At 44.3% G+C, this 23557-nt stretch overlaps 1 long non-coding RNA gene across 1 annotated transcript; it reads right to left on the bottom strand.

Annotated features, from left to right (window-relative positions):
- Positions 1–16239: 16239 nt before the first annotated feature.
- LOC104862038 lies at positions 16240–23529 on the bottom strand. The gene is made up of 3 exons (XR_780168.2): positions 22674–23529; positions 21958–22435; positions 16240–16403 (listed from the first exon to the last, which is right to left on the bottom strand). It is a non-coding gene; the product is annotated as an uncharacterized LOC104862038 (long non-coding RNA).
- Positions 23530–23557: the final 28 nt, after the last annotated feature.

Here is a 23557-nt window from a genome sequence, read left to right as displayed (position 1 = left end):
ACGCAAAAACTTCTTATTTTTTCTGACACAATTTCCTCAAAATGGCACCTCACTGGCCCATCTTTTCCCACCTTTTTACTAAAATACTATTCACTTAAGAGGTGAAAATACACCGCCTCCAAAAAGTGCAAAGAGGTTCAGCCTGATGCCAGGACCCAGGAGGATGAGGAGGCTGAAGGGTGGCTGACGGGCTCCTGTCTATCCTGCCCTCTCCCAGCGTCAAGCTTTTGGGAGCTCATTGACAATGAAATGTTTATTCTACCAGAAATAAATGACAGTCATTTATCGCACGCCAACAAAACCATTTTTTTAATGTGGCGAAATGCTTCTCGTGTTCTTGTGGAAGAGTAAACACTTAAAGACTGAAGACATTTTGGAAAAGGGAAATCATGGCAGGGGCTTCCAGATCAAGTTTTAGAGTGAGAGACATGGAAGAATAAATAAAAGCACAAACACAAACTCTATTGGATATAATGTATTGGTATAGGACAAGAGTTGCAGTTGGAATCAGTTCAAGAAAGAATGGATTATTTGATAAATGGTGTTAGGATAACTGGTTAACTATATGCTTTTTTATATACAGTCATTTCAGACATTTTAAAAGCTAGACAGATGAAACTAAAAAAAATTTCTAAAACAAAATAGAAGCTTCTTAGTTTCTTCCTTCCTTCACACAACTACAAAGAGAGAGACTGATTCGGGTAAGAGGAACCTTTGCAGGATATTGATTTAACTATAATAATGACAAATACAATCATTAATAGATTTTTTTTACATAGTGCAGGACACAAAGTAAGCAGGAACTATTAACTTTTTTAGTATATGTGCTGCTGAAGAGAGCACGTGTAACTATTAACTTAAGAAATGCAGATTAATTCATTTTGTCACAACAGCGCCACAAGGTGAGTAAATTCTTTGCCCCATTTCACAGACGGAGAAGCAAAGGTGCAGCTCTTTGCTAGGTCGCCTGCTTCGCTCTGATGCCAGTAAGTGGTAGGATCAGCATCTGGACCGAGGCGCCGTGCTCTTACCACAGTGCTGTACCAGGCAGGTCGCCGATTTCTGGCAGAGATTTGCAGGGAAGTCTGCAGGCAAACATTTGGGATAATTTTCTGTCCCTCAAGGCGAGCTGCCAGAAGACACAGTCCTCAGGTTCTCCTGGGATGTGGTTTCTATATTGTGTTATCAGCAGAAGGATGCAGCGAATGCTGAGCACGGGAGAGCAGAGAGAGGGAATGATTTTTGTGTCTTTCAAGACATCGCTGAGATGCTAAAGCCCACAACAGAGAGAAGACAACTTCTACGTACGCTGTGTGCGGAGGAGGTACCATCTGTGTAATGTCTGTTTTGGAAATAATTCTTATATTGCTCCTTAGGTTTGGTTTAGGATTTTAAAAAACAAACAAAAGCATCAAAATAGCCTGAACACGAATATTCATTTTGACTCCTTCAAGCAGGAGGGCTCCTGCACTTACCATGCCCCACCCACTCATCTTGGTCTCTAAGCCCCCCTTCCTCTCCTGTGTGCAGTCACTGAGGGCTATCACCCCTCGAGGTCTCACCTGGGTTTGTCTTTTGTGCCTCACAGATAAGAGCAAAGCAGACATGCAAGCGGCATTACCTGAATATCACGCTTTGGCTGTGTGGGACAGAAAGTTCACGATTCCTCCAACATTAATTACTGTCGGTATCATTTCCCAGCGTGTTTCCTGAGTATCTTCCAGATGCCAGGCATTCAGCTCAACAGTGTGCATTTGTGGGGAATCAATAATTGTGATCCCTCCCTCCATGAGTGATGTAGTCATTGGGAGAGAACCAGGGTGAAAGAGGAAATGGACAACAGTAATTAATTACAAGTTTTACTAGTTGTGTTCAGGATGCAAGATATGATCAGAGAAGATGACAAGCAAGAAGGAGATCTTGCCACTGGTTGAAGGGCCATAGAAATCTCCCATAAGAATGAGGAAGAACACAGTGCATTACTGTTCAGGGATGCTGTGATACTGGCTACACCACGCATGAACTCTAAGGGCGCTGTGCTTAGTGAAATGAACTAGTTGTAACAAGACAAGTACTGCATAAGGCCACTCTCTTGAAACATTCAGAGTAGGCAAATTCACTCAGAGGGAACACAGGATGTGGCTTCTAGGATGTGTGGGGAGTGCGTAACGTGCAGTTGGAGTTCAATGGGAGCAAAAATCTCAGGTTGAGAAGATGAGAAAGTTCTGGAACTGGAGAGTGGGGATGGTTGTGCTTAATGTGGTTTTATACCACTGAGCTGTACACTTAAAAATGGTTCAAATGGGCAATTTTGTACTCTTACATTTACCATAGCTAAAGAAGAGAGACTTAAGAGATGTATTTAAAGACTGGGTTTAAACAGGTCCCATGAAAGTCCCACATGGACACATCTCTCTGAGCACAGAAGCTCCCCTGCATTACTCCACAGCTGGCCTCTCCTCCACAGCCAGGGTACGTGGCTTCCAATTCCTTACAAGGGCCAGGTTGAGTGATATTCAGAGCGGCTTTGGGTGATGTCGTTAAAGGATACTACCCTATCAAGGCCACTCTTCAGGAAAGAAACAACTAACCAGTCAGAAGTGGCCGTTGTCATCTCCTGATGAGACCTGGCTGAGATCTGCTTGCCTTACTCTGTTAGGTGTGGAAGGCTGACCTTGGAGAGCGCTCCCAGCGGCTCTGGGTTCCGCCTCCTGTTACACTTTGTTGTTTGAGTTTTGGTGTTCTTCTAAGGAGGGTTCTGATGATGCATCCGGAGAACCAACGGCAGAAGGCAGGAATCTAATTCTATCAATCAACACAAACCTCTTGCAAAAGCCCGGGCTCCACGTCTTCGTGGAGCAGACCAGTTTCCTGGAGGTCTCCTTGCCTTGCCGAGTCCCTGCTCTCCAATTCAGCCCACTCTATCTTCTGACATTAATGGACGCTCCCTGGAACCCACCTGAATACCTATTGGAATAACCCTTGGCTCTTTATTAAGCTTCTAAGAGCAGCCCTCCTGTCCTGTGTGCCAGCACCAGCCCTGTCCAACACAGTGCCCCTCCCGGGGCTGCCCTCCTCCTTCCATCAGGGCTTAGCACAAATGCCTGCTCCTTCGTGCCATCTTTTTAGGTCCCCACCCAGAAGCAACCTCATCCTCAACCTCATGAGTTCCTTTAACTTGTTGGTTCTGCCTCTGTATTCTATTTTGACCTAACAGATAACACATATACATACTGTAAGTCATCTCTGGATTAAATTACTGGAGGGAGATGTGCTCACCTCATTAACTTTTGTCTTTACCAGACAGCAGGCACATGGTCAATGCCAACAGATGTAGAGTAAATGTTGAACAGAATGTGCAGAGATCCAAGAGCTGAATTATGGAGCCACTTGTAGGGTACATGTTCAGTTAGAATCCTTGGCCAGAAGTATGTTTTTTTGTAAAAAGAATACTTCATAATCTTGCTATGTTGGCATCTTCTACTTCCTTGATGAGTAATTCTCTCCTTCCCACCTACTGTTGGTATAAAACCATAGCAGGAAGAGCTGAGCCTGAGATGCAGTGGAGGAATGATGCCCACGCACAGTGCGAATAGAATCACTGGAGTGGTGGGAAGCAGTTAGGGTGCAGGGTGCAGGTCAGCAGCACCTTGGAGCTGCGCAGCTCAGTGCATGAGTATTGGCTGTGGCGGGCAAGTATGTGCGTGTGTGTGTGTGTGTGTGTGTGATGACACAGTTCACATCTGTATTCACAGAGAAATGTCTTTGGGGACAGGGACATGTTTTGAAGACTCTGTGTGGAGCTGATACTGTATCGTCACAATGTAGGGTCTGGGATTCTACATTGTGACTGTGGCTATGTAATTTCATAATAGTAATGGTTGTCACTGGCTGGGCCTTTATGATAAGCTGGGGTGCTGGGGTTATGTTTATTATTGTCAGTCCTGCTCCCTCTGAAGCAAGCAATCATGGGCCCCATTTATGGACCTAGAGACTAAGCCTTAAAGCAGTTCAGACCTGAAGTGGATCAAACCCTACCGGGTGAGTGGGAGAAGCCCACATCGAGCCAGTCCGGCTGCTGCAAAGCCCAGGCTGCTGCAAAGCCCAGGCTGCTGGCTCATCAGCATGCTGCAGGTGCAGCCATGAAAAGCCCCAGACAGAGGGGCAGGACCCTGGCGACTCTGAGCTTGGTGGTGGAGCGGAAAAGTGCATTAACAGTGAAACCTGTCAAAATTCTGTCTGCAGAACAAATGCTCCAGCGATCCAGTGTTTTATGTTATTCCTACACCTGCAATTTCAGGACCTGTGTGTTTGCCTCCAGTGGATCTTTCACACCGTACTTCAAGTGACAGCTTTAGGGTTTTAGGACACTCAAGGAGAGAAGCATACCAGGGTTCTAACTCATTCCCTCCTCTTCAGGGGTCTCAGGACCTTTTCTGAGCAAAGCATGCTGGCTTTATCTGTCAAAAGCACCAGAGAGGCCTGCTTTGTCACTTTTGTTCCCAAGAACTGGAAACACAATTAAGTGTCCAGGAAGGCAAAGGTTCTTAGCTTTGAAGACTGTAGTCAATGGTTTGCTATCTATGTCTTAACAGCTAGAAGACAGCATTTTCAGCAGACATAAAGAAAATTCAAATTCAACACTCAGAAGTGATCAATGTCTGAAGAGCAAATTGCTCCAGTTGATCATTAGGCATTGCATGCCTGAATTGAAATGTCACAGTGTACCTCGAATACGTGCAATTAACGTGTGCCACTTTTCATTTATTTAGAAACAAGTTCTCATCATGTTGCTAAATTGCCCAGGCTGGGCTCGAACTCCTGCCTTCATCTCTCAAGATGTTGAGACTCTAGGCCTGAGGACCAGGCCAGAACTCAGGTTTCTTCTCACTCCCCATTCCCCAGCCCTGGAATCTCTCCATACTCTCAAATGCATTCTACGCTTCCTGCAAAACTGGTCTCAAACTTGCCCAACTCTCACTTCCACGCCTTCCTGCACACCATTGTTTTTATTTGAAATGCCTTTCCCTGTTGGTCTGAGCCCTGGCAGGATATGCATTGGTCAGGACCCAGGTTGTTCCTGGCCTCTGGAGAAAGGGAGAGCTGGAGAGGTGTGGGGCTGGAGAAAGCTGACTTCAGTGCCAGAGAGGCCCTGCTGGGCGTTCTGCCTTTGGGACCTTGAACAGCAGGGAAAGGAGACTTTCACATGGGCCAGCTACTGGGCTCAGCTATGAGAAGCTTTACCATAATTGGCTGCAAATCGGCAGGACCCTGTTGAAGGCTGGCTCTGAGGGAAATGGGGAGAGTCTGTTCTTGCCACTCCCTGCCCACCCTCAGGCCGAAGCAGCTGGTTTGTGGCCCCAGCATCTCTTGTGCTAGTGTAGCTCAGAACCAGCTCCGGAAGTGGTTTGTGTCTCCTTCTTCAAGAGGAGACTGTGAATTTAAATTCTTCATTGCAAATCACAGTTCAATATTTCATATACAGTAGGAGTGCAGTAAATAAAGAAACTGAGAAACGTTTGGACTGAGGGTCCTTGATATGAAAGTTCACCCCTTCTTGTATTGCCTTTTGCTAATGCAATCCCCACCAAGGTAGGCACAGCAGAGCACAGTGTTGGGAGGTAGCTGAGGACAGAATGCAATGCTCTTTGGAAAATGCTCTGGGGACAGAGCTCAGGCTCCTTGCATGTGCCCTGACTCTTTGTCCAGGGCTCAACCATGAAGGCTGAGGGGCAGATTAAGAGAGTGGACTTTGAAAATCACCGGAACAGACTTCAGAGTCAGCAGCTGGGCCCGGGACCAAGTTATTTAATGTCCAAGATGTCTATTCCCTTGTCCTTAAGTGTGCACCAAAGGACTCACTAGACAGGACAGCCTTGACCTGGAACCAAGCTTGCAGTGAGAGCCCCATCCACACCTCCCCGTGATGGGGAGGACAAAACCACATCTTTCAGCACAGTGTAGATGCCAAAACCCGAAGGATGCATCATGATGCCTAACAGTGTGTTGAACAGAGCAAGACAAGCCTGTGAGTGGGCTTCAGCCCTGCAGACCCACATCCTGGGCGCTCTGGTGCAAAGCAAGGAAAGACAGTCTTCGTCACCCCTTCCCCTTCTCGTCCCCCACCAGAGCTCTGCTGGGAGCTCTGCTGCCGGTCGGCACCGCGGCTTCTTTCTTTACTGCTCCAACCATTGAATTCATAGCAGCCTTGCGAGTTCCTTCTATGTATCTCCAGTTCAGCTCCTGTGGCCACACTTTTACTTGGGGTGGAGGCAGAGAGGGTGAGACCCAGTGCATCCAGGATACAGAATGAGACACTGCATGTTCCCCAATAAAGAGGCTGGGGACTCTTCTGTTTTTACACTGCAGCCAGCACTTTCAAGAGGACACCTGCCCTATAAGAGGCCTGAGAATGAGTATCTCAGGAACTTGGAAAATGTTTTAAAAGACATTTTGCCAACAGATTCAGCTTTGCTTACTGCTAGTTCATATCACTCTTGGTGGGGAATTCAGAGGTAAAAAGAGAAGTATAAGCCAGGTAGAGAGGCACATGCCTGTTATCGTAGCACTCTGGGAGGCTGTGGCGGGAAGAGGATAGCATATTAGAGCCTGGAAACTTAGCAACTTAGCAAGATCCTATCTCAAAATAAAAAAATGACAAAGAAGTGGGGTTGTAACTCAGTTCAAAAGCCCTGGGAAAAGATATATACATGTGTATATCCCAAGCAGACAGTCACATAAAAGGAAAGCGAGACAGATATAGAACTCACTTTGGACACCAGAGAAAGCTATGGGTGATGTGCTGTCACAGTTCAGAGGAGAGAGAGCGACAGCACTGGCCAGGCTCGTGGGCAGCCAAAGATGAGCTCAGGACTGCTCTGAGCAGGGGCTGGTGACACTGGCAGAACTGGGCCCCAAGGAGAAGACTTTAGAGGGGAGCTGAAACTTGGGGGGACTGAAGCAAAGAGGCCTTCGCCCGGGGTTTGCAAGAAGGCATGGGACACGAGCACCCACGCTCTCACGAGCAGCCCATCCACACTCCCAGACTCCTCTCCCCGGCTTTTCCCTCGGAGTTCTGGTGCTAACTTTAACATCAACATAGACATTTTAATACTTATTAGAGGACTGATGCTAAGCCAGGTGATGGCGGAGTCTCAGCTCCACTGCCCTGGAGTAACTGAAGCAGGAGGAGAGGAGCCGCACGTCTAAGGCGCACCCTGTTTCTTTCCAGAAGCACTGACGGAACCAAGTATGCGAACCAGCCCTGCAGGGTCCTTGCCAAACAGTGGCTCGCGCACATGACCTGACACTTCTGACAAGGAAGCGTCATCTTCTTGTTCCTGGAAGGTTGAGAAGGAGAATGTGAGACCCAGAAATGCAGGTCGGCTAACCTCCTCCAGTGCTCGGGTCCGGGCCAACGCTGGGACGAGAGCCTGGAGTGGAAATTACCTCCTGGGTCCTCTTCACCTTGGTCCTGGGACGAAAGGACAGAGCTCTGTGTCTTCACAGGAACCGGATCGGATTGTGCTGGCCAGCTGCAGGAGGGTTTGCACAGGTGTGTGAGGACAGCAGGGACGGTCACCCCACCCACTGCTGCTTGGCCTGGCCGGGGATCTGGAGCTGGCTCTGAGAGCTGAGGTCTGTATTTTATAGCCAAGAGAAAATGAGCCTGGAAATGGGTTACAGGTGGCTAAGAAAGAGAAACGGCCTGAAAATCCAGGAATGAAGAAGCAGGGGTAGTGGGGACCGTGTGGCACATTTGGGCCCCTCACATGCCACCCTCTTTACTGTCCTCTGCGACCTCTCCAGTGTGACCCCCACCCTGTGAACAATCTTATACACAGGAATAATAACGATCCCTAGGCCTAAATTATAAAGAGCACAACCGTCTCAATGCTCCAGATGAGTTTCGTACATTCTGGAGAAAAGACTTATTTTTTAAAAAGAATGTATAAACTAATTTCGGCATTAGAAGCTCATCTTTACATTAAAAGTTAATTTCAGTCATTTGTGATACTGCTCCATGCTAGTAGCCTCAGTAAAAGACAAAAATGAAATTCAAGTGATATAGTCTACACCAGTGTAAAATCCCGGTGAAGTTTGTCACGGTAGCTTTCACCGTGCGGAGCCTTCCGAGGTGGGCCGGTCAGCATTAGCTAACCCTAACCACGGAAATGAAGTGATGTCCCATCCTCTCCCCGGAGCCTGTGCTTGCGAGGCTGGCAGCAGCACCGCTGAGCTAAATCCCAAGGCGTCCAATCCGTGGAATTCTACTACTAACAATTCCACTGGGAGTTGGGGGCGTGTGACTCCCCGGGGATCCTGGGCTTGGAAGCAGCCTTAAGTGGTCAGGACTTGGCTTACGTTGAGGGTCTGGAATTCATCTTGCAGTACACGATTTTACCACTAGATGGCTGGTCCGGTTGTTTTGCTAACTTCGAGACGCTCTGTCCTTCGGAAATCAGTATGAAATATACTTGAGGTACAGAAAATACTTAAATGATCTCAAGAGCTACCAGACTAGTTATTTATAGATCTATTATATCGACAAATTGGGAATTATATAACAATGAACCTGACGTGTTGGGTGCATAGTTTAGCTACTCGGGAGGCCGAGACAGGTGGATCACTCGAGCCCAGGAGCTAACAGGTCTGACTGGGCAACACAGAGAGACACTGTCTCAAAATAAATAGATAGGTAAGTAATAGTAGCCCAAGAGGTTCAAGCCAAGGCATTCCTGGCTACTGTTTTGTAAAACTATTCTCAGAGCCTGACATAAATTAAACTGTGATGGATTTAACAGAAACTGAGCTTTTGATTCTAAAATCTCAGAGCTCACAAGTTTGTCCAGAAGCTAAGATCTTCTCCCTTGTCAGCATGGGGTTTGCAGTTAGCTAATTGGTGCTTATTTGAATTAAACTGTCCTCCATTCACTTAATGAGCTTGCATTTTTAATATCTTTCTGCTTCTCTTCAGCAAGCAAATGGAACTAGAAAGACAAGTCAATTGTAAAAATAAATCCATTCCCGATTCTTTGTTGTTCTGACCGCGTAGGCCAGCAGTCTAGTTCCTGAGCAATAATTATATCTGTAGTTCCTGGAAAATTTAGCAAGCCAAGCAAAACTGGGGAAATGTTAGTGGTCCAGACTGGAAGAAGGGAAGCCCCCATTCATCACACACCCCTGTCCCAGTTTTAGAAGTTGATAGCTTGGCAAGTAATGTTGACTTCTTTTAACTAAACAGAAAGTAGAATGACTAGTAATGCACAAGGAAAACAACATACTCTTACGTACAAAGGAATCAAAACAACATCATTCCCACAGAATGAGCCAGGACTCAGGATCAAGGCTGTGCACATGAAACAAACCAAAAGAGAAACTGCTAAATGCTGATTGTCTACCTGTAACCAAAGCAATGCAGTAGATTTTTTTTTTAACCTCCCAGCAAAGTTATGTCCATGAGATGGACATACTGGTCGATATGGACAGAAAATGAAAACTCAGGGAAGTGGTTTGCTCAAGACCTGTAGTTAGTTTTGTCGTGAGGCTGAGGTAAGAACGCAAGTCTTTTGACTTGAAGTTCAGGGAACTTTCCGAACATCATCCCTGGCCACACGGGAATTCTCGTGGCAGGAAGGGTGTAACGGGGACACAGGTGACTGCCAGTGACAGGGGAGGAGGCTACCAATGCTAACTCCAGTAACTCTTGCTGTTGACCCTAGGCACCAAGTAGTAGAGCTACATCTCTCATCTTTCAATGCAGAAGAAAACAAAGGAAAAATAAATGATCAATCTGAACGAAAGTGTGTGTGGGACCACAAGAGAAAAATAAGGGTAAACAGAGGGATAAAACAAGATGGAAGAAACCAATTCCAAGTAATTTGAATAGGTTTAATTTAGCAAGAAAAAGCCAAATATTAATAGCAAAAAGGGGGGAAAAGAGGATAAAATTCAGTTATGGAATCCAGTTATGTACAAAGTTATTAAGGAGTAAAGATTATAAGTATACAATGAAATGTAAGAATTTTAGACATTGATGGACTTACTACATAAGATGAAACCTATATATATCTATATTATCTATCTGTAAAAAAGAAATAGTCACAACCTTTAATACCTGTCTCTTACTTTCTGATTTGATTTGAAGCATCCAATTATGAAGTCTAACAGGCAGGTACATAATGGCATAGTCAGCAAATAGAAGACAGGCACTCCTCAAGGACCCATGGAATGTTTATAGAATTGGCCAGATACCAGCACACAGGGCAATTTTTAAGCAGCAGCCCCCTCCCCCCAAAATCAGATAGACCATGTTCACTAATCAAAATGCAAATGAATTAGAAGTCAACAAACAAAATGGAAAACTCATATGCTCAGAAATGTTGATAGACTTCTAAATAACCTTTGAACAACATTAAATACTTATTAATGGTAAAAAAAATCTTAGCACATTAGAAATTGGAGCAATGGAAGATAATTTATTTTCTTTCTTCCTCCCTCCTGTTCCCTCCCTCCCTTCCTCCCCTTCTCCTTCTCCTGTTTTGGGGATTGAGGCCAGGCCCTGTGGATACCAAAAGATAATTTTCTAACCAAGAGATTCCCTGAAACCTACTGAAAACAAAATTTTGAAAGTATTTTCTTTCAAGTCAAGAAAACAGCAAAGAGGGCTATTATTACTGGTTCTATTCTAGAATCGTGAATCAGATGGAAAAAAGAATTATAAGCACTGAGGATTTTAAAGGAAGGAACACAATTTTGTTGATTCATGATGAAAATAACTATATTATTATTATTTTTGGGGGGGGTACCAGGGATTGAACTTTGGTCCTTGTGCTTGCAAGGCAGGCCACCGAACCGCTGAGCTAAAATAACTATATTATTATAGATATGAATTTAAAAAAAACATGCAAGGGAATAAGTAATACTAAATTAAGTCTGCTGGCTGCCTCTGGGAAAGAGAGGAAAGCTGAGGGGAGATTTTTATCATACCTATAATTTTTTAAGGTCCTGAGTAAATCTTTAATAGCTAAGCAAATATATGATGTTTATTATAATATTCTTTATGCTTTCTGCAAGTTGTAATAAAAAAGATTTTTGTCAAGAGCTGGCCATACCTGCCTACCTAATAAATATTTTTTCAATAAAAATTTGTTATTTGTAGGCCCAGGGATTTGGCTCAGTGGTTCCGCTGCCTGCCTTTCAAGCACAAGGTCCTGAGTTCAATCCCTGGTACCCCCAAAAATTTTTTTTTCTTATTTGTTTTTTTAAAGGTATATTACCATCGTGTAATCCTGAAGGAAGCAGACTGTAAACAAGTTCGGCTTTAAAACTTAGACACTAAATATGACCCATGGAAAAATTTATAGATGCTAACTCTTGATATTTACTGCTTCTGATTAGTAAATCTGATCCCAATTTTGGATTGTTGAAAATATGGGTACAGACTTAAATGCTTTGTATGCAAAATGTCCTTCTACATTTGGAGTATAATATTAGCATAATAAAGCTATCTGATTCTAGATGTTAAACTGAACATATTCATCTCTTCTGCTAAAACGTTAAAATGATAATTAAGAAAACAAAAGGAACATAATTTCATAGGAATTTACAGGACATGGAACAAAAGGGTTCCACAAATTCCTGAAAGTTAGCTTCTGAGAAAAGAGCTTTGCCTGTGAAACAACATGATGAAGGGGAAAATCCATGAAAGGCTCCTGCGGGGGGAGTCACTGAGCTGGCAGAGGAAGAACCCAGAGCGTTCAGGAAGCACAGGCAGAAGTTGGGAGGGAGCAGAGCACCTTCATTGATGGCTGGCTTCTGGAATGTTCAATTCCCATCCAACAACAACTAGGGAAAATGGAAAGTGTTTTTCATTTGTGTTTTATTTTGTTTCCTGATAATGGGGATTGAATGCAGGGCCTTGGCACTGAGCTACAATCCAGTCCTTATTTATTATTACTATTTTTTAATTTTGAGAGAGGGTCTTGCTAAGTGACTAAGTTGCCCAGGCTTGGCTCAAACTCATGCCTGAGTGCTGGGCTCAAAACCCTCAATCACTGCACCTCTCAGAAATATTTTTTTTCTTTCTTTTTTTTTTTTTTTTTTACCAGGGATTGAACTCGGGTCCTTGAGCTTGCAAGGCAGGCCACCCAACCGCTGAGCTAAATCCCTGGCCCTAAGATTTTTTTTTCTTAAGACTCTGACCAAGCCATCTGAGGGGAACTAGAGAAGTGTAGGTGTGGGGGCCTTTGCATCAAATCTGCCTTGCTTAACCATTTAAAGGTGGTGGAGGGAGGTCGCTGAGAAAGGGCAGCTCCCATATGCTCTTGTGAAACTCATTCAGCTGACTCCCACCCAAATGCAGGGCACCAAGGGGTCTCTCCAGCTCACTAGAGTGGAATCTGAAGAAGCCATCATGGACCAACAGATCTTTGAGGACAGTCATGATAGAAAAAAGAAAGCCAAGGAGATGGAGAATCTAACGTTGGAGGAAACAGTTGACTCAGTGGACAGAAGTCAGTTTTGTAGTTACTGTATCAAGGGAAACTTAAGGCCATGTTATCTGTGGTGAATCCCCATTTAGTGATCTCCATTAAAATGCACATGATGAAGACCTCAAGTTAATGGGAGGAAGAAATAGATCGTTGGAAACTGATTAGGTCCTTAGGTGGGAGGCCCTGTGAATGAGATTCACACTCTAATTAAAGAGGACCCAGAGAGCATCCTCATTCTCTTCAATTTCTTGAGGACAATTTACAAAAAAAGGTAGTATTTGTAGATATGGAAATCTCGCTTTTCCAGCGAGAAGTATCGCAAATACTGGTGGAAATTTTCTTTCATGAAATATCTTCAGACCATGTGTTAAATCGCATTATTTTAAAATTACTATGGGTGGCACATTTGTAGTTTGTGATTGTTTAGACATAGTCAGAAGTCAACAAGAAACCACACTAGGCAAGAAAGCCAAAGATCAAACTGGGCGACTCCTGGAAAAAAAACATCATTTGAATTTTAAGTAAAAATAACTGGCTTCTTGGTATGGCTCATAAACTGGGTATAAAACAACAAACATGTTTCAAACAAGAGAATAGCTAGATTATGCACATAGCCTCTTAAGACTGTTATCCTATAACAATCCAATGTACATTATGACTCCCCATTTCATTTCATTTCATTATGCTATTCAACTATGAGGGTGGATATTTGGAAAGGGAATGCTCAATACATTCTAAACTTAAATTGGAAACTGTGGTGTAAAGTGTTTCTTTTCAACTAAGGTGTACCCTCAAAGCAGCCTTGGTTTGTTGGGGTTAATCGCTTGTCTGTTTGTTTTACCACATTGTTTGATGCATACTAACCAGGTACCTTTGCTTCTAATTATTGATCATCTGGCAGAAATTTCAGCCTCCTTACTTATGGAGGGCAACAGAAATAAATTATGTAAGTGGGCGTTACTGTATGTTGAGTTTTGTTTAGCTCTGATCAGAGAGCAGATAGTTGGTTTTATGGAATGAAACTCATGTCCCTTGACATAAAACATGAAGCAATGGGGCAAAGGGCTCAGAGGGGCCTCTGCCCAGCCCTGTTCCACCCTGCATTTGCCTAAGCTCCATGAAGGCTTGGTTGCCTGTCCAGTTGCCAATGGAGGGACAAGCAGCATCATTCTTCTCCTGACTCACCCAAAGGATCTCAATTCTTCTTTCTGCCTCCATGGACAAAGACTAATGAACAGCCATTTATTCCTTTTAATCAGGATATTTGTATGCATACATGTACGTACATGCTGCACTGGTACTTTTAGTAGCTTTGTTGAGATGTAAATTGTATATAGTAAAATACACCCAAAGTACCAAATCCAATGGTTCTGAATATCTTTGAGTTGTGCAACCGTGTTGCAAATAATCTAAATTTAGAACACTTTCATCATTCTAGAAAGAAGCCTGAAACCAGCGCCTCTCCACTGCCTTCCCAGCCTTCAGTCTTAGGCTACTGTAATCTATTTTCAATTTCTAGAGATTTGCTTATTGTGGACACTTTAATTAAATAAATAATACAACTTATGCTTTTTTTTAGCATGATAAAATGCATTCATTAATACTTAACATGTATCAATACTTAATTAATTTTTTCCATTAATTTTATTGGTACATTTTAGGTATACAATACAGTGGCATTCATCCTTGGGAATTTGAAATTTTACATAATTTGTCTTGGTTCTTTCAATCCTGAATGGCATTCTTTTCTGTTTCAGTTTGACCATCACCAGCTGGGAGACATTGGGCTTGGTACTACATTTTGGCTAATAATTCATAAGTTATTATGTGGACTGCATTCAGTAGCGAAGGTGTGTTACCACGGCAACTCCTAGAGATTGTTTGCCTGTCCTCTCTCTAAACCCCACACTCCAAGGTCTAATATTCCCTGAACATCGAGTTCAAAATGGTTTGGTTCCTTTTTCCAAGGGGAGATCAGCAATACACAAATTTCAGGAAAAGATGAATCTGAGATATAAAGAGGGAGAGGAGGGACAGGGTGACAGATTCTTCGTCAATATGCTGGAGTCTGTGTTCCAGATAAGAAATGTAAATGAACCTAAATGCTTGCTCTTTTGCAACACTTAATTCTGAAGCCAGAGTACAGAAACATCTGCTTTTCTCCCCTCTCTTTAGTAATCAACTCATGGATACAAAGAACTAAGGGGTGGGAAAATGAATTTCACTGGGGAATGGGAATGGAAACCAAATCAACTAACAAAATACTGACGATTTTCCAACCGTTCATTACATAGCTTTATTTGGTAGGAAAGACAGATTTTATGCACCTACACATTCCCCAAAGACTTCACTTAATAGGCTTTTCTTTTTTCCTTATAAGATCCCATTCGGCTGGTGCTTGTTCATACTGTCTTTGGCTCTAGTCTGAATTAAGGTATTCACAAGTCTCTGTGTTTGTAATAGTGCTATGCTGTCAAGTCTTCATTTGTGATCAGTGTGTTACAATATTGCTCCTTGGTACTCGCTTATGCAGTACTTTTCACCTGTTTAGTACTTGGGAATAAGAGATTATTGGGTTGGCTAAGCACCTGAGAAGTAGTGCTGACTCCTTCCGGAAATGCTGTGGCCTCCTGCTGGGCTGGAACCGTCCCGCCTTTGGACAGCTCTGCATTGCATATGGCTCTGAACTTCACTCCTTATGGCTACCACCTAGTAGTATGTCTAAGACACAGCAGAGCTCTGGGACTTAAGTAATGTTTCTGAATTTCACTCTGGAAACTAACTTTGATGATAATTTTAATTTGGATGCCTTCTAAAGGAAACATAAATCAGCATAATGGGCAAAAACTTTTTTGGCATGAGAAGAAACAAAAAACACTTCCGAAATTGAAATATCTGAGGTCCATTCAAAAGCAGGTCTGTCATCCTAATGCGATTTGGTAGTGCAGTTTATTAAATTTGTAAAATAAAGTAAAAGGTGCAGGGAATCTTTTTTGCTGTTTGTTCTCCTCTTCCAGATAATGTAATAATGAAGGGAATTGCTGGTTAGCAAGATGGCATGGAGCCTCTGGTATGATTTCACTCTTATAAATTATTGCAGTGATGGAAGCTGTTAATAAAACAAAATGTGGACTTATTTGATCTGTGTTATGGTGTTCTGTCTATATGATGATTATTTGGATTGCTTTACTTGTAGGTGATTTGAACTGTGACTGTTCAGCCTTTTTTTTTTTTTTTTAACATCAGGATACAAATTTAAACTTTGTAGAAAAAAAGAGAACAAGAGATCGGTGTCCATCTCTTCCCATGAACTCTCCTGCAGGAGGTGTGAGATCTCAGGAAGACTTCTGCGCCTCTCTGTAACCTTGACCAATAGTCTTAAACCCTCTGGATCTTGTTTTCTTCATTGTAGAATGAAAACATTTCTTGCTTCATCTAGGTTCTATCAAATAACAATATAGCTGGGTTATGTGGGCTTACTGTGCAGACAGACTGCCATCTAATTTTTTTTTTTTTTTTTTTTTTTTTTTTTTTTTTTTTGGGGTTTATGGGGATTGAACTTGGATCCTTGTGCTTGCAAGGTAGGTGGCAAAACCACTGAGCTAAATCCCCAGCCCTGACTCTTATCTAATTTTAATACCTGGATCATCAACATTTTTTATGATAATTACATTATCCAGGACAATGGCTTTGCACCAGTGCTTGACACAGAGCTATCATTAATACTGTCGCACATATTTATGCTTAATAAATGTCAATTCCCCTTTCCCTCATCTTCTTAAGTTATAAGATTATGGTTTCCTTTCCCATCCGTCCGTGTCAGGATACATACCTGGTGCGTGGGCTTCTCTGCCCTGTGTGTCCGCTTCCTCTCTCTCTCTGGCTTTCTTCCGGTTGCTCAGCCTCTTCCTGAAGCAGATAAGAAGGGGGAAGGAGTTCCAATGACTGTCTGTTCGTGCACGGAATTTCTTTAGCCAAAAGCCAGGTGAGATAAAAGGTCTAAAAGTAAAGTTTTGACGTTCTCTCTGGATTTTAATGCATCCCGGCATTCATTGGTTGGAATTAACGAGGGTTCTATCCCATTCATTGTACCATGGCCTTTGCTGTAGGGTTACTTACATCTAACTACACGGAGCACTTCGTTTTCATCCTTCGTATCGTTGGTTTATTTTCTGACACTCCACTTCATCTCCTCTTTCCTTTCTTACCCTATGCTCACGGCTCAGGTCCTCAGGCTTTCTTTCTTTGAGCACATTATGAGCCTCATATCTGATCGTCACTATAAAGCACAGGAGTATCTGCTTCGGACCCACTTCTCCCGCTGACACTGCTCTTTTATCAGTCACTGAATCTAAAGGAGTGGAGCTCTATTTCCAGTGATTATGCATCAGGGATCATCAGGAAGTAAGAGGGCACGAGGCTTCCCTACCTTTCTGGAAGTGCACTATCAAGAGGTACGGAAAAGGCCCGGCTTGATGCATCTAAGATTGTGAGGGAAATCTTGGAACCATAAGATTTAGAAGGAAAAATCTCCAGTGAGGTTTTTTTTTTTTAAACCAGGGATCAAACTTGGGTCCTTGTGCTTTCGAGGCAGGCAATGGAACCACAGAGCTAAATCCCCAGTCTTCTCCAGTGATTCTGATGACAGGAAACCTAGGTCATGTCCCTGGTCCCATTGCTTATAGGAGACAGGGTTTGGGGTGCATCCCTTTATCTCTCCAGCCTTCTTGCTCTTTTTTGTTTTATTTTGTATTATAATGAGGACTGTAACACCCGCAGGATCTGCTTCTGCCTCACAGGACTGCTGGAGGAGGCCTGTGCTCCCACTCAGGGATGCTCAGAAAACTTCAACTTCCCACTGAAATACAGCTCTATCATCTCTGTGAGATGAGGGTGCTGTTGTAATCCCATGGAGAAGAAATTGAATAAGAAACAAAGTGAAAAGTTAAAGCTTATTTTTGAGCACCAGCTCCTCTGTCTCTGCCGATTGCTTCTCCTTTGGAAGTAGTGTGTGACGGCTACAGTTAGTGTAGTAGGACAAAGGGGTGGCCCTCTGTAGGGAAGGCGTAACCAAGCTGAAGATGAAAATGCAGGGAGAAAACCTGCCTATAGAACTGTTAGAAGAAAATTACTTTCTGATCACTGATCACAATAGTTTATAAGACATCGCATGAAAAAATTGGCACATTCATTCATTTTACCTAAAGTTGAAAGCTTTTAAAACTATTTCTTCAGGGTTTTAAGACTATTTCTGAAGGATTGGACAATGGATCAGAAGTATTTATATTAAAGATTCTATTTAAAAAAATAAGTAATAGCTTAGGTTTTAAAAAATATTCTGAGTATAAGTGCCTTTCAAACTATTTTTTAAAAGTTGATACACATTTAATATAAGGCAGGAATGTAAAATTGCTAAAATATCTTAATTATGTAGTAGTATGGATTAATAGAAATACAGTACCTACTCATCTTTAGAATAAGAATATCTACCTCACAGAGCAACTGAGAGCCAAGAGGATTAAGTGCCAGCCACAAAGCACCTAGCACAGTAGTCAGCCACAGAAATGGCAATGTAAGTCCTCAGTCACTTGTTTTCCAAAACCATAGCAAATTCTTCTCTTCTTCGTGATACCTCCTAGGATTTTGCCTTTCATGATTTAACTTTTGAATGGTTCTTCAGAATTTTGTGCATGGGTTTTATCTGCTGAGCTTTTAAAATGATTTATTATATATTTAAATTGTATAATACTTGTTTTTGTAACTAGGCCATATAAATGTATCTTTGGTTCATGTTTTTTTTTTCTTTTGACGTAAAATTTAGATGCAGTGTAATGCATGGATCCTAGTACACTGCCTGCATCTTGGTATGCGCACACAGCCCATGCAATCTAAACTTCTCAAGGCACTGAACAATGCCATCATCCTAGAAAGTTCCCTTGCTATATCCCATCCCAGCTCCCTGAAGTAATCACCCCTCTGCTTTTATTTTCCATCATAATTTCCTTGTTCCAGAATTTCACATAAATGGAAGTATACAGCATGCATCCTTTCCCTAAGATTTCTTTCACTCAGCACAAGCATCTTTTTTAGTTGTATTTTTTGTACCGGGGATCAAACTTGGACCCTTGTGCTTGCGAGGCAGGCGGCGGAACCACTGAGCCAAATCCCCGGCCCAAGCATATCATTTTTGAGATTCACTCACGTCATATGCAGCAGTATCCGGTTTTGCTTTGCTGTGTCCAGATATTTTGCTAGCCCTGCAAAGACTGGGAAATGTGCTGTGACTGTGCTCCCTGGGGCACTTATATAGAATACTGCACACTGTAAGGGTTCCACCAACATTGGTGGCTCAGTGGGTGACGGAACATATGTTATTTAATCAATCAATGAGCTAGTTAGACACAGGCAAGTTTTGCTTTTCTGATCCAGTCTCTTAATGTTCACCTTACCAACCACCGGTACCTATCCTGGCTCCTGCAGCCTGCCGGCTGTGCTGTAGGATCCAGGAATCCACCCCTTCACAATTCTACAGCATTTGCTGCATTCCTGCAGCAGTGAAGGGCTGGCAGGGAAGTGACTGCTGTCCTGGATGGGCTCCAGGGAGACTGTGACACAGACAACATCGGCCTTTGTCTCCTGCACGCGGAAGTGCTTATCCTCTTTCTTTGCAAACATGAAAGCTCACATTCCTCCCGTTGATTTGTTCAGCCACGGTAAAGGTCAGCAAAGAAATCCAGGTGCTGCATGCAACGCCATGTGGCTGCTTTGTTCCCAAACTGCAGGAGCAGATGTGTTTCCTGGCAGTCAGGAGAGAACAGTGGCCAGGGTTGGTACTGCTGGCTCGGCCTGATATGGCCGTGACCTGCCTTCAACGGCTGTGCCGAGGGACCTTCTTACCTCTCACGGTGACTGTGATTGAGGGCAGGGCTTGGTGGGGCAGGGCCCTAGGGGAAAAATACGTTCCCTTGGCTCCTTCTGTGGGGCAAGCATTGAGGGACCTGGACTCACCACCATCATTTCTGCATGGACAGCAGTAAGTTCCTATCCTTTCTAATAGCATGTGTGTTCTGAATGTAAACGTGCCTTTTTCTTCTTTAGCCCATTCAAGAGACATTCTCACTTCTGCTGCACTCTAAATTTTATACGGCTGCAGAACACACTTTATTCTGCATCATCTTCAAAGTGGGGGGTTGTAAACATAGGCATATTTTATACTAAAATGGAGAAAATTTTCTTTCAAATATATTTCCTAAGACATGGAAGATTCATGTGTGAGTCCTGTGGTCAGCATAATATATATACCCATTTCAAGGAAAAAAGAGGAAAGACTTTCATACATTGCTGTAGATTTCATTCATATTTGAAAAAATTAAAAATTTGTAGGGAGCACGGCAAACTCAATAATGAGATGCTGAGGGCCAGCATTTCTTCTTTTGTTCATTATAGCAATTTTTAGGGTCGCTCCTTTTTCAAAGTAGACCCATTTATACATGTGCAAAATGAAAATAGCTTAATTAGAAAATAGCAGAAATTGCAGGGTCATTATTTTAGAGTTTACATCACCTAAGTTGCATTTTAGTTTATTAATTCCTGAAGAGGTGCTTTGTAAAGTGACGTTGAGAGCTGTGTCTAAAAAGTCACACTGCCCATGTAAATGTTATACCACCAGTGAATGTCCTAGAGTACTGGTGGCAGTAATTTATTCTACACTGATATAGTTGTATCAATCATACAGCTGTCGCTGCCATTTGCTCTCCCAATGGAACATCCACTACCAGTTTCCTCATGATATAGACCAGTTCCTATTGGTGTCTTCCATACAGGAGAGGTTTATTACAGTATATGCAAGCTAGAGTCTGCAGACTGCGGCATGAAGTTTTCAATTTCCATGGAGACAGAAAATGCATGAGCAGAGCACCGCTCTATCTGGAAGCAAGGAGAGCTCAGGCTTGAGGTAGCTGAGTGATTTGGCAAATTATTTAACCAGTTGGCCTCCACTGTTGGCTCTGAATGCCCATCTCACAGGGATTTTGTTACTAAACAATAGACAGCAAGCGCCTGAAAGTGTTGGCTTCATTTCCCCTTTCCTGAGCATGCTGAAGCCAGCTTCCACAACACCAACTAACCTCCCCGACGGTTAGGTGCATGGAGACCCCTCTGCTGTTCTGACCCAGTTCTATCCCCACACGCCACTGTTGGGGGACAGAACTCGGCTCTCCCACACCCAGACTGAAGCTTCTCATGGGCTCTGGCCTGTCAGAACTTCAGCCTAAAGCCACACCTTTTAAAGCAAATGCCAATACAGAAGGCCTGTGCCAGTGGGTTTCAGAAGGATGAGTGGAAAAGACACCAGTCACCGAGTCTGAGCCACCTGAAGCTCTCAAGCTGTACTGACAGTGGAGTGGAAGTAAAAGTGGTTCTAAAAGAGTTAAAAGTTGTGAACTTTATGGTAATGCGTATCTATTTTTCTTTTCAACAAATGACCCGAACCGATCTATTAGACGATCACAGAAGTAGTAAGAAATAACCAGGATGGTAGGAATACTATTAATGAGTGTCATCAATAGATTTCTGTATTTGTTTTTTGAATAGTTTTTATCCCGAGAGTGTGTTTTGCTGGTAGCCCTCAATCACTTTCATGTCCATGGAGAATATGCTTAAAGGGGAATAAATGCACAAGTTCATGACGGGACGCAAAGGCCTCCGCCTAGGGCAGTGACAATGCTACACATGACTCTGATATAGAAACGTTGCTGGTGAGGGTGAGGAAAAGTCAGGTTCTTCTTGCTAACCGGATTTCCTAAAGTTGCTCACTTTACCATTGCTTTGGCACAAGGAGCAAATGGTATGCGGCTTTCAGAGCAGAATTCTGGGAAGGGGCTTTAAAAAGGAAGATGGCTGGAGAGGGCCTTGCAAAGGAGGCAGGCACCCAGCAGAGCAAGGCCCAGGGTGGGGCAACCGAAACCCAGCCCCTCAGCCCCAGAGCGAGGCCGCACTGCAGAACCAGGTGGCCAGCATGTAGACATCTACTTCCTGAATCTCACTGGGTTGGTTCTGCCCCACACGCTGGGCCAGGGGCAGTAAAGGAGCCCCGTGCTCCCCACTCTCACCTTCACCACCTGCGCGAGCCTCCTGCAATGCAGGGGCCCCCAGGTGTTTCTGCTCTAGAGCATCTTACGACCTGCAGCCGCACCACTCCCCCCAGGCAGCCTTCTCTGCAGTCAAAGCCGTCAGCGAGGAGCCGGCAAAAATATTTAAATAAACCTAAAAACGCCGATAAACCTAACCTATCTGTGCGTAGGATGAGATAACCTGAAACTCCTGGGGAAGGGACCGGTACAAAGGAAAGGGACTCACGAGTCCCCCAGGGTGTGGCGTGTGCAGGCCCACACACACTGAGTGTGAAAGGGTATGGTTTATTGGCACAGGCTCAGGATAAATCCATTCCTAACTTGTCACCTACCTATGGGTAACCGCGGGCAGAAAAACATATGATTTCCCCGGGTCTCCTTCTGCCCCTCATCTCTGGCACCAAAGCATCTGCTACTGCTGAGTCGCTGGTGAATGACAAGGGTTGCAGGCTACAAAGTCATCGTAGTAAGCGCCCTGCCAGGTCTGCCTGGGCCAAGGTTGTGGGCAGCCCAGGACCGCAGGCTTGACATCCTTGAGTGTGCGAGAGCATGGACGGAGCTCGGAGAAGGCACAGCCCACACGGATGTTTCGGAATGCGCATTACTGCAAGTCCTAGAGTGACTGTTTAGAAATCCCCGGGAAGTTCTCCGGGCAGTCCATCCCTCTGCCTCGAGAAGGTTGAGGTATCAGAATGGAGCATAAACCTCACCCCGCCCTCTTCACCCGGGCTCCTGTGCTTCGTCCTCTGCGGGTCACCGGCAAAGCCACTCCGACCTGTCTGCTGAAATGTGTGTTTCCTCTTAGGGCGCCTTAAAAAAAAAAAGTTCATGTTAAACTCTGTGTTGCACAAATAAAAGCTAAATACAGGCTTAGAAAAGTCCTGGTGTCTTCTCTAAACCTGCGCAACCCCTCCTTAAACCCGAGGCACTGCTGACAACGCGAGAGCAAGCGCCCAGTGCACAGGGGCTGCACACCGGCGCCTTAGGGCCCACTCGGGGCGCGTCCTAAGGGACCCACGGACCCTGACTGCGCGCGTTACCTACTTACACTGGTGAACCGGGGCGGAATCACGCGGCTATTCTCTGTCAGCCCCAGCGGGGAGCTCGGTGCAGAGTTCTCCTGCGAGGAGGCCACACCCGGTGACCGCGGCGGCAGCAGCGAATTCTCTCCGCAAAGCAGCCACCTGCACAGCTTGTCGAAATCATCGGGTTGGGTGTGAAATACCGGCGAAAAGAGAGGTAGAGGCTTTCAATGTGGTGGAGGTGGTGGTGTCCAGCAGGATTTAGCTTCGGAAGACAAGGCAGCCGAAGGCCCCCGCTGCAGCCCGGTGCCAAACTCATTCCCTCCCCTCCTCTTCCTCTTCCACCACGCCCTGGGACTCGCTGAAAGCCCCGGAGCTCCATCTTCCACAAAGAAAGGGGAAAATCTAGGAAACCTAGCAGGCTGATCATCTGCTCTTAGAGGTTTAGAAATGCTGAAGTGACCACCTGCAGTACTAGGGGTTTCCGCGCGTGAGAATGCGTTGGGGCTTAATCTCCGATGTTGAAAAGCAAAACAGCCAGGAGAAAGGAAGAATTAAAGAAAGTACTAGAAACAGCCATAAAGAGAAATGCAAAACTTCCCCTTAAGTGCCGCCTACTGCGACCTTTGCCTAGGGCTCCCATCTCCAGAAGCCGCCCCCGGAGCACAAATGTGTGTATGGGGTGGGGGCTCCCGGATGGGGAAGGGTCACGCTGGGGGGTCAGGGCGTATTCCAGGCACCAGGTATGAAAAGCTGAGGTGTCAGTGCAGAGTGAGAATCATCCCGGTGACACAAGGTCCAAGTCTAATAAGCAGGTGGGGCTGGGTTGGAAGGGAAAGGAAATGAGTAGGGCGTGTGTGTGTGTGTGTGTGTGTGTGTGTGTGTGTGCGTGCGTGTGCGCGCGCGCGTG

Source organism: Fukomys damarensis, unplaced genomic scaffold, assembly GCF_012274545.1.
Source record: "Fukomys damarensis isolate Sample0158 unplaced genomic scaffold, DMR_v1.0_HiC HiC_scaffold_18, whole genome shotgun sequence".
NCBI classification, from domain to species: Eukaryota; Metazoa; Chordata; class Mammalia; order Rodentia; family Bathyergidae; genus Fukomys; species Fukomys damarensis.
This window is presented reverse-complemented; position numbering and strand designations above follow the sequence as displayed.